This window comes from Grammomys surdaster, unplaced genomic scaffold (assembly GCF_004785775.1).
Source record: "Grammomys surdaster isolate TR1022 unplaced genomic scaffold, NIH_TR_1.0 146, whole genome shotgun sequence".
Lineage (NCBI taxonomy): Eukaryota > Metazoa > Chordata > Mammalia > Rodentia > Muridae > Grammomys > Grammomys surdaster.
Window position 1 is genome coordinate 1,127,159 of NW_021604604.1, and position 17,230 is coordinate 1,144,388.

Here is a 17,230-nt window from a genome sequence, read left to right on the forward strand (position 1 = left end):
ATATATTTAATAATCCGACACAAGGAGATATTAAAAATCTATAACACGAAAGGGTAGAAGACAAGGGGAAGACGATTCAGGTGATCCAGAGGGGGAACATGAACTGGCGTTGGGATGCTCAGTAAATACAAACAGATAAATGCTCACTGAAAAGCAGACACTGTCAGTCTATACAAAGAAACGAAGCTCACATGTAGGCTATAGGACATGGACTTGAAATAAAGATTCTGAAAGGCTAAGAGAAAAGGATCATAAATACCACACAAATACATATGAAGTGAAAGGCAGGGTGACTACCAGGGTCATTCAAATAGACTCTCAGACAAGTCCACTGATGGACAGGAGTCAGAGGAATATCCCCTTTCCAACTGTGCAAGCCTGAATGTAGAGCTTCAAATGTCTACAAAGAAGTAAATAGAGCCTAGAGGGCAGGGAAGTGCATTTCAGTAGTCAGAGATGGAAAGTCATTCTGTTATAGAGGAGAGAAAATGAACAGACAGATGCCTAGAACAAAATTTCAATCAACTCAGATGAACAAAGGCAGAAACCTGTGTTCTCATAATGCATCTAGAATCTGGACTTGGGTAAGCACCTATTCAGTGGTAAAATGAGTCTTAATTGTGAATATGGGGGGGTTAGACTACATCACCCATGCTTTCTGATGACAACAGGAAATCAGAAACTGAAGTATATCTTGAAAATCCAAAATATTCAGACATAAATCACACATTTCCAAGTGTGGATTTATGGACTAAAGAAGCAACAAAAGAGAGAAATCATAAAATACTTTGAGTCTAAAGCTTTAAGGGAAGGAAAGATATAAAAACTGTATGGTACAGCTAACCTAGGGTGTGGAGGGAAACCTGAAGCTTCACAGCGCATCAGAAAACTTTGGGGGGATGCTTGGGTGGTTACCTAGAAACAAACATGTCATTAGAGCACATTTACGTATACAATGCTAAGCTTCATGGAAGAACGGGGGTGACAATCACAGGAAAGCAACACAGATGAGCAGAGCGATGCCATTAAATGGAAATGTGTTAATTCAATAAAAAATGTACAACATTTTAAAATGGAAGTGGTGAAGACTGGCAGAGACTGCATCACACATTACAGTGCCTATTGTGTTAAGTGGAATATTAATTACTTTACGCTAATACACTTGACAGCTTAGGTTGAATAGAAATTGTCTTAAATAAATTATAAAAGCTGATCTCATGCCTGAACCTGTACTAGCTGCCTGGCCAATGTCTGTCTCCAGCACAAGATCTAACTCCCCAAGATGGTCCTGTGTTAACATATCTGGGGTTTGGCCCAAGTATATAGGGCTGGAGAACAGCAGCTGGTACTACTCACAGAACAGACACCAGGAAAAGCCTTACTGGAGACCATTGTTCTCAATCCAGAAGTTCAGCAGTGGATACAACAGTAGCATCCACCATTGAAAAAGCAGCAGATGCTCCTCTGAACAGGCTGCCTCTGGGAATCTGCTTACTATCTACAGTCTTGGGCTTTGTTATTCATGAGCATGAGTGGCTGGCTGCAGATACGGCCTTAGAGCTTATCCAATGAGTGACTAAAGAAAATCAAGGAAAAACCCTAATAGCAGGAGAAATAGGAAGGTTGAAAAGTCTTCACTGTTAGGATCCAAGAATCACTGAAGGACAACCCCAGACTCAAATAGTATGAACAGAGAGCATTATTTTGCAGAAATTACCAGTTTGCAGGGGTCCATCATTCATCTAAATGGTATAAACTCAAGGGACTTGTAGCCCCCTTTTTATGCAGGGTTAGGATAATTTCCCAGAAGGTCATGTAACCTCTAATATGATTGGTAGTGGCCAAAGAAGTGACATTAGTACAATTTTGATTGGCTGCTACTTTAGTTTCATTATAATTGGTGAGACTGTAAAGAATTTTGGAAACTAGCTCTGTTCTGGCCTTTGTATCTCCTCCTGCTAGGTGTCCTAGGAGCTGACTCAGCTCCAGACTTGTCCTCCCTAAGTCAGGACTGTCATTGACTAAAGGGCCATTGTCAATGGCTCCTTCTGGGGAGCCCAGTATGCTTCCCCGGGAATTGAAAATTTTCATTCCCAAGGTTTTTGGACCTCTCACACATCCATTAAAGACAATGTCACATCCAGATAGTTTCACCTGGGACTCCTAGGAAGTGTTTGGGAAGAGAATATTACTGATCCCTTGTAAGACGTAGGAATATTCCCAATTACTTATGAGGAAAATGTGATTAATGTCACCAGCCACTGTTCCCCACCATTTCAGTGGCTCTCCCATGGAGTAACTGCAAGTCTTAGGAATTGCTGCAAGAGAAATGTAAATCCAGTGCTGTTGCTTATGAAGTTAAACCAATACACTATATAGTTAGCCAGAAAAAAATGAGAATGAATGTACACAAAACACTTGGGCATTATCCTCACTAGTTTTATGTCAACTTGACATAACCTGGAGTTACCTTGAAAGGAGGGAACTTCAATTGAAAAAAAAATGCTTCCATAAGATCCAGCTGTAAGGCATTTTCTTAATTAGTGATTGATGGAGGAGGGCCCAGCCCATGATGGGTGGTGCTATCCTTGGGCTGGTGGTCCCGGGTGCTGTAAGAAAGCAGACTAAGCAAGCCAGTATAAAGTCCCCCTTCGTGGCCTCTGTATCAGCTCTTGCCTCCATGTTCCTGCCTTGTTTGAGTTCCAGTCCTACTCCCTTCGATGAACAGTGCTGTGGAAAGGTAAGTCAAGTAAACCCTTTCCTCTCCAAGTTGCTTTCGATCATGGGATTTCATCATAGTAACAGTAACCCTAAGACAGGCACTAACATGAATAGCAGTTTTACTCATAATAGCTTAAAACAGAAACAATTCAGAGAGCTACGGGTAAACACTGGAGCCATACTGATTGAGTATCAAAACAACAGAAGCTATACAGTATTATATAAACTTAATCACATTAAATTCTAGCAAAGGCAACGCTAACCTAGAGGGACAGGACTTGTGTAGATTGGATTGGGGAGAATGGTTATGAAGGGAAATGGTGAGATGAAGGGTGAGGCAAACATTTGGTTGTGGCTGCACGGCAGTGTATATACGACACCCACCATTGTTAAAACGTAAAATTAGGTTTTACTGTATCTGTCTTGTCTGAATTATCTAGGGGCTTTTTCTCTCCGGTATTGTCTACTTGGAAGACTTTGAATCATCAGAAGCGCTGTAGAGCCAGCCGATGGGGCAGAGTTGTGACAGGCAGAGCTACAGCCACTGCCTCACTATCAGAGATTCTGAAACCTATCAATTCTTATCAATAAACTCACTTTATTGTAGTCTGTGAGTTGGAAGTCTGACTGGGAAGTCTGGTTCTGAAGAAGTTTCTCCAATTGTTTACACCTAGCTGACAGTTCAGCTGCTCAGGTTTGGGCTCGGAGAGCCAGACCAAACGAACAGGCCCTTGTCAGGAATCAGGAATCCGGTCCTTGTCAAGCTCCACCCCTGAAATGGGAGAAACGACTGCTGTGTCATGGGGGTGTGGCCTTGCCTTGTGTGGACATCTGTAGTAATTATATCATAGGCTTTGTGAATATACCTTTTAAATGACCTTCTTGAGTTTCTTTAACATAAAAAAATCATGCCACATCTTTTATCCAGAAACTCCGCTGCTAGAACGTTTTGTCTTTCTGTTTCTCTTCACCCTTTTCCAGCACACACCTTCCTCTTTGTAAGGCGCTCTTCCTCAGCCCCAGCAGCTTCTATACATTTTATTCCTGTCATAGCATTTTCCTCTGCACCACTCTGGTTCTGAAGGCCCACACCCCAACTCCTGCTTCTCCATTCTGAGGGCTCCACTCTCATCTGAAAAGCTGGCCTAGTTCTGTCTTCGTTTCCAAATCCAAGATGCTGAGCCCTTCCCTTAAGAGACCTAAAAGTGACAGAATCCTGAGACCGACCAGCTGTTACAAGGAATTTGATTCCCAAAAGAAAATTATCTGGTATTTGATAGATACCAAAAGAAGATTAAAAATAGAGAAGATGACTCTGTGGGTAACAGCACGTGGTAGTTTGAATATGCTTAGAGCATGGAAAGTGGTGCTAATAGGACGTGTGGTCTTATTGGAGTAAGTATAGCCTTGTTAGAGGAAATATATCACTGTGGAGGTGGGGCTTTGAGGTGAGATATATGTGTATATACATATACATATATATGTATACACACACACACACACATCTGTTCAGTGTGAAAGAGACCCTCCTCCTGTGGAAGACAGTCTGAAGGGGGCTGTTCTGATGCTGAGGTCTTATTCTCCAATTGGTTCTTGATTTGTCAGTAAAAAAAAATCCAGGGGCTAATTGCTGAATGAAAGGTACTGGAGGGAATTCTGGGTCCAGGAGGAAAGGGCAGACACAAGGAAGGAGAGAGGAGTTTCTGCCATGCTTTGGAGGGAGAAGAGCACAGCAATCATGTGAGGTCTTGGATAGAGCTGGAGTCTGTGGCCACTACTATAGCTGGGTGGCCAAGGATGTTTGACAGGGGTTAGGTGGGACTAGCCACTAAGTTTAGGGCAGGTGGAGAGACAGAGATAATAAATTAGTAAGGCCACAATTTTCCAGACAGAAGATAGTAAAGCCCAGAAATTGTGCCAAGAAGGCAAGTTAGAAAAGGAAAAAAAAATGTGTCTCTTTTATCCACAGATTCAAGCAAATCTGGGAGGGAGCTGGTAGCGCTGCCACTTCTCAGAGCTAAAAGAGGATAGAACAAGAGGGAAGCCGGGTGGGGGCTGTCAGCTTTACTGGTCTGGAGCTAAAGGTGGTAGCCTAAAACTTCTTCCAACAACAGTTCCCTTCTGCTGCCTGTAGAACTCTCAGCTCCTCTAGTACCATGGCTGCCTGCATGCTGCCATGCTTTTAATCATGATGAAAATGGACTGAACCTCCAAAACTGTGTACCAGTCACAACTAAATGCTTGCCTTTATAAGAACTGCCTTGGTTATGCTATCTCTTTATAGCATTGAAACCCAACTAATACAGAGAACTTGCTATGCAAGCAGTAGAACCTGAGTTCAAATTCTTATCACTTACTTTAAAACTACTCATGCCCATGATCCCAGGAATGGGGAGCTGAGACAAAGTTGATTCCAGAAGCTTACTGAGATGGCTTCTGGTTTAGTGAGAGACCCTGTTTCGAAGGAATAGGATAGAGAATAACAGAGGAAGGCAGCTGGTGTGTTCCCCTGGCCTCTGTATGCATGTGTGCTCACATATTCATGTGTATGCAACCACACACAGAGTTTGCAAGCAACAAAGACAGAATATGAATAAGGAGGCAGAAAGTTGAGATGGTAAGGCCTCCCCATCTTGACTGCAAGGGTCTGGGACTGTAGCTCTTGACCAAAGTTCTGTTCTCAGCACTACCAATATATACTCCATTTAGGGAAGTTAAGTAAAACAAAAACAAACAAAACAAACAAACAAAAAAATTCATCAACAGTCTAATACAAGTATGTTTATTACATTTGTTAAACCTCTATAACACTGAGTCTATGACTCAGGAGAAGCCACCAGCTATTCTTAAACACATTCTGTGGTGCTAGCAATGCTAGCTTATTAACCAGATGGAACATTGTGATCCTAAAGCCTTGTGTTGCCTTTAAATATTCCTGTGAGACCCAGAGAGACAATGTGGAGAGGTTCTTGGGAATGTTTTTGGACACTTATTTCACTGAGGGGGAGAATCAGCATAGAAGTGCGCCTGTATGGTGGCTTATTTTAACTCACTGCTCCCGAGTTCTGAAGGACACTGGCATCAACAGAAATGTTTAAAGCAAGGATGTTATCAGCCCTTCTGCTGCTGTGGTTAAAATACCCTGCTAATAGCAACTTACGAAAGAGAAGTTTCGTTCAGCTTCTCAGTTTGAGAGTACAGTGGACATTACAGCAACAGGAGCTTCAGATAGCTGATCACAGCCATTCAGAGTCAAGAAGCAGACTGTAATGAGGCCCTGAGTCCAGGTTGCCTTCTCTTGTTTGACACTCTAGGGTCCAGCCCTAGGAAATAAAGCCACTCACAGTGGACTTCCCATGAGGTGGGTCTTCCTATCTCAACTAACCCTACTAGGTTAGTCTCTCAAAGTTATGCTCAGAGGTTAAGCTAATTGTAGATAACTGATAGGTACCAGGAGGTTTGTCTCCCAGATCTCTTGTCACGTTGAACATCAACCCTAACCATCGTAGGCAGTAATTATTTCTATCCCTACATGGTCACACTTGTTACAAGAGCTAATGTTCAAGGGAAACAATCACTCAGTCTATCTGTCTTCAGAGAGCAAACTGTCTGAGTGACCCACTTTGAGTGATAGCATGAATGGTAGAAAGACAACTTTGTTCCCACTGAGCCCCATTAAAAACCTTCCCGAGTCTCTATAAATGAGAAGTGTTAGGACGAACCTGCAATTCTCCATTTGTGCTGTGATAGCTAGGTCAGAAGCTCAGCTGTTTCTCAGGACATTTAAAATGCTTTATGCTGGTATCCCTACTTCTAGCAACTACTTATTTTCCTTTGTCCTGATTTGATCATTTCTTTCTTTCTTTAATTCTACTGCCTTACAACATGCTTCCACCAATCCTTTTTTATAACAAAGTATGGGATAAAAAATGTAACAATTTGACACTTTCAACACAATCCAAAAATCATAAAAATAAGTTGTGAAACAATGTGATTCCTGGGGTGGCTTTACTTACACCCCAGGCTTTCTTCTATATACTGGACAGATACAAGGTAGGGGTCCAGAGACAAAGGTTTGAGTCTTGGCATTGGTCTATCAGCTGATATTACAAGGAAGAAGAATGTTCTAGTAAAAGACTTAAGGAACAAGGATGCCTGAGGGAAGATGAGTGCTGGAATGAGAGGAAGTCCACCCCAGAGGGTCACTCCCAGGACCACTTCAAGATAAAATAGTGAGTCATTGCTGACAACTGATGAAGTGATGGATGATGAATTACATGGAATCCCATGTTAAAGGCACAGATGTCTGCTATAGGCTGCTTACAACCAGATGTGAAGATGTGACACCATAACAGACTTACAGCACTTGGCTGTTCCAGAAGAGTCTGTTTCCTTTTCTAGGAATTTCCATGTAGGTATGAAGTGGACATGTGCCAGCAAAGTAGGTCAAGCTATATCAGTTCATGCTTTGCCTTGATATTTTCATATTTCAAAACATAGCCTCATTCCTATCTTAGGCCAGAAGGAAAAATTCCCAAAACAACTCCTCCCCAAAGATTTGGGGTCTCTATAGCCCTCTTGGAGCAGAGAGGGCCTAACTCATCTCAAGATCCTCAACAAACATTTCTACCTTTCAAACCATCAAGATTATGAAGGTAAAGCTCCTCAATGTTCCCATTCTTATTTCTCCTCCATACAGTTTCTCAGTCTGTAGTTCATTCGTTCTTCCCAGTTCATCTAAGCTCCTGACCAGCTGTCTATGGAGTGGGCTGTCAGTCATTTAATTCCACAGTTTTATTACAAGATGGGGCCAGGGCTGTGTCTGCACAACCTTCAGATTCATTACAATGCCAAAAGAGATTCACTATTGTCCATTAGATTATAAGAACAAGGAGTCCAATCCATGCCACTGGAACTTGCTTGTCCTACTCACATCCTGTTCTCATGTCCTCAGTGGCTCAGCTTCCATTCATCAGTTTCTATTCAGGCTTTCCCATAGTGGCCTGGGATCAACATGAATGTAGGAACAACAGCATTGCATAGACACATACACCAGCCACGACAAAGCAGTAAGGTCAACCAGGACCACTTAATGATTATATATCAGACACTGACTTGTTCCAATAATCATGAAGCCTACCCAACTCATTACTGAATGTCATATAGTTAACATTACTCACTATTCATGCTGGAATGTAGTCTTTAAACCATAATCTTTTGAGTGTCATAGAATATCAGCTACCTGAACAGACAATAATTTTTCAGTTCCTCATCTGTGTGTGTGTGTTTTGTACACAGGTGAATTCTCTCCTTCTACCATGTATGTCCTGGGGATCTAACTCATGTCATCAGAAGCTCAAGTTTTACTACCTACTGAGCCATCTTGCAGACAGGAAGGTATGAGCCCTTCACTACTTTTGATTTGCACTACTTAATTTCTCTCAAGAAGGACTACAATGATTATAATGTTTTCAGTAATTGCTAACTTTAACAAGTGTCATTTCAAATATTTTTTAATTTAATAAAATAATATTACTGTGCAAGTTGAAAGGAATTCAACCTTGCCCTCTTTGTACCAGCATCTTCTGCTTTGCGGTGTCTAGGACATAAATAATGATTCTAAGAAGCCTTGGAGTACCCCTAAAGACCCTCTCCTTAGACAATAGCTGTCAGATTCTGATTTGGGGACACAACCTCTGCAAATAAGGAATTGACCACATATTTTCTAATTAAACTAACATACTTAACTTGGATGGCTTTATAATTGGAAAGGCTAGAAAATCATCAGTGGAGATAACATGGTAGCAATGAAATCACTGTGCAATTAATATTCTTATCTGTTTTAATTTTGGGTAATAGCACTTCTGCTACTCAAAATAACATCTTCAGGGAAAGCATATTGAATTCAATCTGTGCTGTGAACTCTTTTCAGTTATGGTAGGTACAGTATGTATGTATAAATGAATGTACAGACTGCTGAGGATTTATTTTGGCTCTATGGCAGCCTTAGAAATAGAACCAAGTTTTATATAGCATCTTTTAGAATTAGGGTGGCCCTAAATCCTTTATGGAAAAGTAACATATCTAAAAAGCTTCCATACTCATAGCTAGAACACACACAAAAATTCATCCAATAAACCACTTAATTTTCTATACAATGTCACATAGTTGAATTTGAGGCTTGCTTGCAAAATTGCATGATGTAGTGGTTAATTTTGATTAAGAACTGACTTGGGATTAGTGAGACACAACTTTGGCTACATCTGTGAGAACATATCCAGGGAAGATCAACTGAGGAATAAGTTTGCCCTGAGCATAGGTGGCAGCATTCCATGGGATGGGATCCCAGACTGACTGAAAAGGGGAAAAGGAGAAAGCCAGCTGAATGTCACCATTGCCCTTTCTCAGTTTCCTGTCTGTTGGGTTGTGAGCAAGCAGCCACATGCTCTGGCTGGCACAGCTGAGAGCTGCCTCTGTCTCCATGCCTTTCTTTCTGGATGGACTGTATACCCTTAAACTGCAAGCCAAACAAACTCTTCCTCCACTAAGTTGGGCATTTGATCATAACAATGAAAAAGTAATTTATTCACATGACTTCTTTTACTTTGTGAATGTATGTTTTTCAGTCTCCAACGCCTTGTAAAACTAGAAAGGCAATCAAGGATGTTGTATTGACCTCCTTAGACAGAAAATAGGAATGTCTTTCTTGCAAATCAGTCAAGGACCATCATGGTACTGGCAAACTCAAGATAGTATCCTGATTTATAAGAACTGCTTCATTTCAAAAAGAAGAACTCTGATTTAGTGAGGAGAGATGAACTCTAGTTACTGATGAGAAGTAACTGAATCGCTAAACGTTGGTGAAGGGTTCTTCGAGCTGCCCACCAAGCAGACTCATCAGGGCCCTTCAGCTTCCTGGTGAGTAAATGTCTGTAAGTGAGGCTTTCTTCCATATTCCAGAATAGGTTTAACAAGGATGTCTACCAAGAGGCTCCAGTGTCTGAGTTACACTCTGGACCAATGTTGCTACATTAACAGCAGGGTCTTACATCTGCATGGACACCAGATTTCTCAAACCACTTACCCATACACCATCATCTTACCCACTAGCTATCAGTCCTTCCAGATGTACCTCCAAATATACCTCAGCCACCTCCAGTCCCTTTGAAACCATTACTATCCTTCCCTAGATAACTTCATTTGTTAGCAGAGAAGCCTGACATTGCATTCACCATAGTGTTACAGTCTGTTCTCCTAGAATGACTTTAGAAAGCTGTGTAACAGATTGCTCATTGACCCTCTGGTCAAATCTTTTATTGTTTTCTAGAGTGCTTGAAATAAACTTTCTTATAGCACAAAGGCTGTGCATGATCTGGATCCTTCTGTCTCCTCTGCCTTTCTGTCCCTCTCGCTCACAACTGTGCCAGCCTCTTTTAAGCTCCTTGGACAAAACCTGAGGCTTTGCCTTCCCTTCAGATCCTTGCACCTGCTGCAGACTCTTCCCAAACACCTGTTCATGTGGCTAAATTCTTGGAACACCCTTCAGGCTTCAGTTCAAATATTCCAACCTTCAAGAATCCTTCCTCTCAAGTGAGGATTCTTGGGGAATGTGAGACTCTGAATAGCTACAGCTAAGACAGTACAGAGCCCAGACAGAGCCTCATTCTTCCAAGTTCTTATTCACCTCACTTTCCCATAGCTTGTGTCAAGTTATCCTTTACAGATATTTCTCCAGTCATGACCTTGGAACATAATTAATTATATAGGCAATGTCTTCTAATTATGCTTGTTCATGTTGTTTTGAATCTAAAAATCAAGGAGAACATTGCAAATGTTTAATGGTTTCCAAATGACTAGGACTAACCCTGGCACAAGGATTCTGACCCCTGCCTCCACACTCTCCCAGAAACCACACCGATGTGTAGATAGCAGGATTCACAATGCACACTTTAGTTCTTCAACAAAATCAACACAGAAACTGTCCCTTGCTGTGTACTTGTCTGGAGGGATCTCAGAGATTTCTACCTAAAACAGATCAGGAAAATGTCTCCTCATTAGTTAGTTTGTGTAAAGTAAAAGTGTATTTTAGGCTCAGTTTCTGCCAGTGAGCAATATGTCCACCAGACCAGCATATCAGAACTATCAAGTTATTTCTTCTTGGACCACTTTTCCAATCTCATTATTCTGTGATGTGAATGTAATTTCTGCATCTGTTTGTTACTCAATGTCACCCATGGAACCCAGAGCTTCCTACTGTCTCCTGGCGTCTCTGAGCTATTTATCTAGGACTTGAGCATACCAAGCACATATGGCATGTGTCACCTTGCACAGGAAAGCACCAAGAGGGTAGCAGACAAGAAGTAAACATCCATTTCCATAACTGTTACAAAATAGCAGGCATTTGACTTTCAGAGGGCATGGACTCCACTTTGCAATGATTGAATTGCAAAATAGAAAGGAATTTTAAAGACTTTTTAGCACAGAGACCTCAAAGAGCCATTAAACCTCCTTGTCCGGCTCTCCACCAAGACTCATCTAGCCTCTATCTTACCATATGCAACCAATTCTTTCCTGCTGTTTAAGAATATTTGATTAGGAAGAAAATCAAACTAAAATATTTGGTTATTTTATTAGAAAGTAGTGTAGTTTTCATTTAGATGATCTGACCTCTTGAAAAGCCAAGAAGAGAGCATAAGGTTCACTTTGGGGACGTACAGCTAGTAGTCAGTGCCTGAGATGTCCTAAAGTCTGCTGTAGTGCAAATGGAGGAGACCACGGAGGTGTCTAACACTGTTTAAGATTCATGCTACAGTATGTGATCTACTAGCATGACTGATTATCCTCAGTCATCTGGAAGTGTTAGAAACCTCTTGTTGACCTCTAGTTTATCAGCAGTGGGCAAAGTTGTTGGAAAATTCCTCTACATAGAGATTTGATGAGTTTATTAAGTAAAGCTCTTTCCTCCATCATAAAAATGTTGTATCTTCAATATTAATAATAACAGATACAAGAATAGTCTGTAGAAAAGCTTACTATCTTAGCTGCATCACAAACTGAGATGTACCTCTGTATCACCTAGCCATGCCCGCTTCTTTTGTTGGGCTCTTAGTATTTCAAATGTATAATGCCTAGCCAGTAGCTCCAGGAAAACCACCCAGGGAATCAAAAACTCCCTGCATGTATGTACTTATGATGCATTTTTATGTGTCTTTTCTCCAGTACTTAGTAATCACAGGTTCTCTAATTGTAAAAAAAATCAATATCTCCAGTTAGGATAAGCTACAGAATCTCAGGTGTACTTCAGTATCCAGAGTGTCTTAGGTTGAAGATACTCAGGAAAGCAAGAAGAAGGAGAATACAAACCAAGACCTATTACCTACAGTCTTAGTCTGAGTAAATAGAGACCACCTCGAGTCTACTGATGGCTTGCCATCTTGGCACATTGCAACAATATTGTGTCCTATTGTTTGTAAATGATTAAGAAACTAAATGAGATTATTCTGGCATGACTTGTTCTCACCAAACCCAAGCTAGCTGCTAATAATGGTTTTCTCTTTTAAAATGCTCCCAAGCCATCTGTTTAATAATCAAGCCTTGAGTTTTGCCCAAGAAGACTTTGAATGCTAGTGAAGTGGAAAGATTCCGGAGGAAAGATCAGGAGTCTAGGATTCTAGCCTCATTTTGTCATTAACCAACTGATGTCAGTCAGGCAAACACTTGACTCCAGAATATCCTGTTTCATCTGGAACATGAGTGAATCAGAAGACATGTTCTTTCTTGTACCACCCAGCTATGAAGCCAACTGTCCTTCATTGTGCTTGTTTATAGTTCTTGGAGACTACCCTTTCCTCTGATTTGAATGGAAATTGGAAATTTAATTTCTCATTAGTCTTTGTGCATTTCTGTGCATTCTAGTTCCTGTCCTCTGACTAATTAGCTAGTTAAGCAAGTTGTCTCAGTTCTGTGTGCACCACACATTCCAGTTGCAAATTGAAGAGATTTCTGTCACACAATGTCTCCGTCCTTTAATGTGAGCCGATGTGCTAGGGCAATACTTAATCATCTGCCTGTGATGACATTTCATAGATTCTCAGAGAAACCAAGTGTTTGTGTCCTTTCCCTGACCACAGAAACACAAATTTTGCACTCTACCCTGTGCAGAAGACTCGGATATTTTTAACCTATTCGTTGAATAGTATTTAGAGTGATAAGCTGCTTTTGTCCTTGCCTAGGACTTGAGTCATCTTTAATTTCTGTGTCACAAGGAATTATTGAAGAACACTCCCTCTCTCTTCCCATTAAACTGCAGAATCCACTCCATGGCCCATTTGTACAGACTGAGTCTCGTCCCAGAGAATGCCAGTGATGCCCTGAGCTTCCGTGTCTTTGTTTCCCAGGTAATGGCCGCTTTGGGTTGGAGAGCTATTTTGTTCTGGCCCAGTGGCATTGTATGACTCAGAATAATGATTCCCACAGGAAGGTCTGATTTTTATCCTTTGACTAAAAACTATAAATAGAGCCTTCAACTCACACTGGACTCTGAGCTCTCATCCACTGAAACAACCTGGGCACTTGGCATGGTTGCTTGTGGCTTGAAAAGAAGCACTGCATCCTTCAGTTTAAAATAAAGAACAACAGCTCTAATGGTAGGAGCCCGGATCTGCTTCCTCTGCAACTGCTGTCATGCAGGTGAACTATGCAGCTGGAGGTGGCTCTCCTTTCAGACTCATTAAAGCCCAACTCATTTCAAAGGTGACCATAATGAGGTGTAACCAGGAAGAGCACAGTTCTGACTAATTGCCGACTCTTAAGTACATCTTTCTAATAATAAACACGGATGGAACTTTCCTGCTTAATTGCATTTGGGGTGGGCAGAGAATCTTTTATTATTCTCATTGCAACAGTGATGAGGTTGAGGCTTTGTCTGAAGGTTTGAGTGCTTTGTCTGAAGTTACAGAACTGTCGAAAAGAACTAGCTAGAACTTGGATCTAAGATTTATGTTATATCACTTTTTTCTTCTACTTGTGACAACCACTTCCATCCAATCTGTGACCCAGTGTCTATCATCTTTGTGACTCTTGCCTAAGGTTTACATGTATTTAGATTGGTCTTCTCTTTGAATATCTCCTGTAGGAAAATCTGGGCCACATCACTAAGGCTCCCTACTTACCTCTTTGTAACCATCACATGATTTTTATGTAGTTGCTAAATTATCTCCCCTTTGAACACTTAGGGCTATGAAGACGGCTCTGTGGTAAAAGTGCTTGTCACATATGTGTGAGTACTGGGGTTTGGATCCACAGAACCCACATTAATGCTGGGTAAGCATGGCAGACACCTGTAATTTCAGTGCTCAGAGGGTATCCATAGAAAATTCCTGGAATAAACTGCCTGGCACAGGAAGCTCTGGCTTCAACTAAGAGGCCCTGTCTCAATGAATACAGTAGAGAGCCATAGAGGAAGATACCTAATGTTAGGTACTTGGGCTTCTACACATGTGCACACATACCCATAAATAATACACACGCACACACACACACACACACACACACACTCAAGCACAGAGCTAGATACACAGTAGGTTGAGGTTTTGGTTCAGGAAAATAAGGTTACACTCCATAAATAAGTGACTATACCAACTTAGAGTTGATAAATGGGACATGTCCAGCACTGAGCCTAATTTAGAGGCTCTTTGTGGTCATGTAGGTGGCTGTCTGTGAGCAGCTCCAATTAGCTAACAATAGACTCCCCACATTTCATCAGCAGACAGAGAAACAAGGAAGCATTGCACCTGAATCAAGCCTTTTGAGACACTGGTTGATACAATTCTGCTTTTCAATATTTCATCAGGTAGAATTTCCCAGCGTCTCTCAAGTCTCTCAACTGTATCCATCACAGGAGTGTAGGCCAGGAAATAAAATCGAGTCACAGTAATTGCTTTGACTGAATTATTTGGGAAATTCAGTCATAAGATTCATAGAAACAGTTAATTAAAATTTAAAATATTCAAATTGGGTTTTTATGCTTCTGTAGCCAATGTTTACTCCAAATCTTCCTTTGTCAGTTCCAGCCCATGCTCTGAAAGTTAGTAGTAACAGGCCTAAAACTGCAGGCATCTCATTAGGTCCTAGTCCAGTGTGCTGAGACAAATAGGGTGCCAGAGAATTATATTTCTTTTTGCTGGCAGATGGGGGCATCCCAGGAGAGCTTGTGGTTACAGATTTAGAAGCCAGCTCATTCTAAGAGGCATTAAGCCTACAATATCCTACTAGGTATTCTCCATTCTCTGTAGGAGTCATGAGCGTACTCGTTTCCCAAACTTCATTTTTATCTACTTTGTATCCATGGCATTTCCCAATGTCTCAGCTCCACATCCTGCCCTCTGCCCTGCTTTGTGTTCTGAAGTATTTCTCTCAGCTGGTACATCAGCCTTGAGGTGTGTCCTTGCTCTTACTGTGTAGCCATGACTGTCAGTGGGTGACTTACCTTTTGGGTAGTGACTTTCTTGCAAATGGGATGATGTGTCTGTAGTGAGGGACAAGATGTTTTTAGATGTTTGGAGTCTTGTTAGAAGAACTGAAGAAGCACATACAGATTACAGTGTGACAAGGGACTTTATTCAGAAGCAATGTGATAACACAGATCAGAGTATGGCAAAACAGTAGAGGGCTCTAGGGTGTCACTTATTGTTTGTAGTTCCATTCTGCGGGGCCTAAGGAAGAGGAGTTGATTATTAAGGGTGGGGTATGAGTCATTCTCTATTTTTATTGGAAGACCTAGGCTCTAGAAGCTTTTGTGAATGTCATTTCCCAGGATGCATGTGACTTCAACATATATATACATAATTATGCATAGTCAGAAGATGGATGAATAGGGTTTCCCCACTAAAAGTTCACTCAGAGGGTACAGTTTGCTTTAATGTACATTCACCCTAAACCAATTCATGCTGTATTGCTCTCTTGCTTACTAGTCCTATAGCTTCAAGGTATGCAAATGAAAATGGGGCATTGTTATAGGGCTGGCCAGGAGGGACAGCTCACTATGGGGTATACATACTACTTAATGCAGATGAGGGTTTCAGGTTTCCATATGCACTCAGAGGAAAGGGATGTAGGTGTAGCTCACAAGTAGAATACTAGGTCAATAAGCTCTCCCTGTTCTTGCAGGCTGGCACCACTGAGTCCAGCCTTTCCCAAGTGTGTTCCACCCCTGTTCATTCTCTCTCATCAACAAAGGAAGAAGCTGCATTGTCTCTTATTAGGACTCTTTCCTCCTCTCTTAGAAGCCACTGGTTAATAATTGTTATGTTAACATTTTCAAGGCACATTATTCTGCAGTTTCTGCTGTCTACACGAAGCTGGCTGCAGTAGAGCACCAACTGTTGATTTTCTCCCCTGTATGCACCTCCTTGTAACTTGTGGTGTGCTGCCCTTTCCAGTTCTTCAAGGTGTCAGGATCTGAGTTAAGCATGTTTCTCAGTTGCTCATCACACCACTTACTGGGTTACTCCACCCACCTTCCCCTTTCCCGAGCTTCACCCATGTTTGACTAGGTAAAATAATGGGGTCATGTTTTGAAAAAGCTACATAAACTGTATATGCAGAAAACACCATTTGATCATTGGGGTTGTTTGAAGGGAAGAACCTGGAATGGCCTGTTTCCCCTTGTTGATGCTTAGATAACACTAACAGAACAGCTAAGAAGCCCTTAGAAGATTCATATGAAGTTACACAACAAAAATGGAAACCCTTTATAGAGGACCTACTTATTTAGTTTAATCCTTACGGCGAGCCAACAAAGTGAAGTTATGATTTGTAACAGTCAGGGATTCCCAGACAAATGCAAGCAATAAGATTGTGCATGTATTGGTATGTACTCACTAATAAGTAGATATTAGCCAAAAGTGTACAGAATACCCAGGATACAATCCACAGAACTCAAGGTTAACAAGCAGACGGGCTCAAGTGAGGATGCCCCAATCTCACTAGGGACAGAGATGAAAGCAATCACAGAGGGCAGAGAGAGGGAGGGAGCTGGGTGGGAGAGGGGACAGGGAGGGGAAAAGGAGAACATGATCATCAGGTATTGGTGGAGTGTCGGGGGGGGGGGACAGAAGTGAAGCCTTGAGGGCCAGCAGAAAGAATAGAAACAGGCAACCTCGTGAGATGGGAGGTGGAGTGACCCTCTAGAATGTATCAGAGACCTGGGAGGTGAGAGATGCTCAGGATTCAGAGAGAGGGACCTTAGATGAAATGCCCAACAGTGGGGAGAGGGAACTTGTAGAGTCTACCTCCAGTAGAAAGACAGAGCATCAAGTGGAGGGATGGAGTTGCCATCCCACACTCAAAACTCTGACCTAGAATTGTTCCTGTCTAAAAGAACTGCAGGAACAAAAATGGAGAAGAGACTGAGGGAAAGGAGGTTCAGTGACTGGCCCAAATTGGGATCCAGCTGAGGAGGAGGCTACAAGGCTTGACACTGTTATTGGTGCTTTGGTGTGCTTATAGA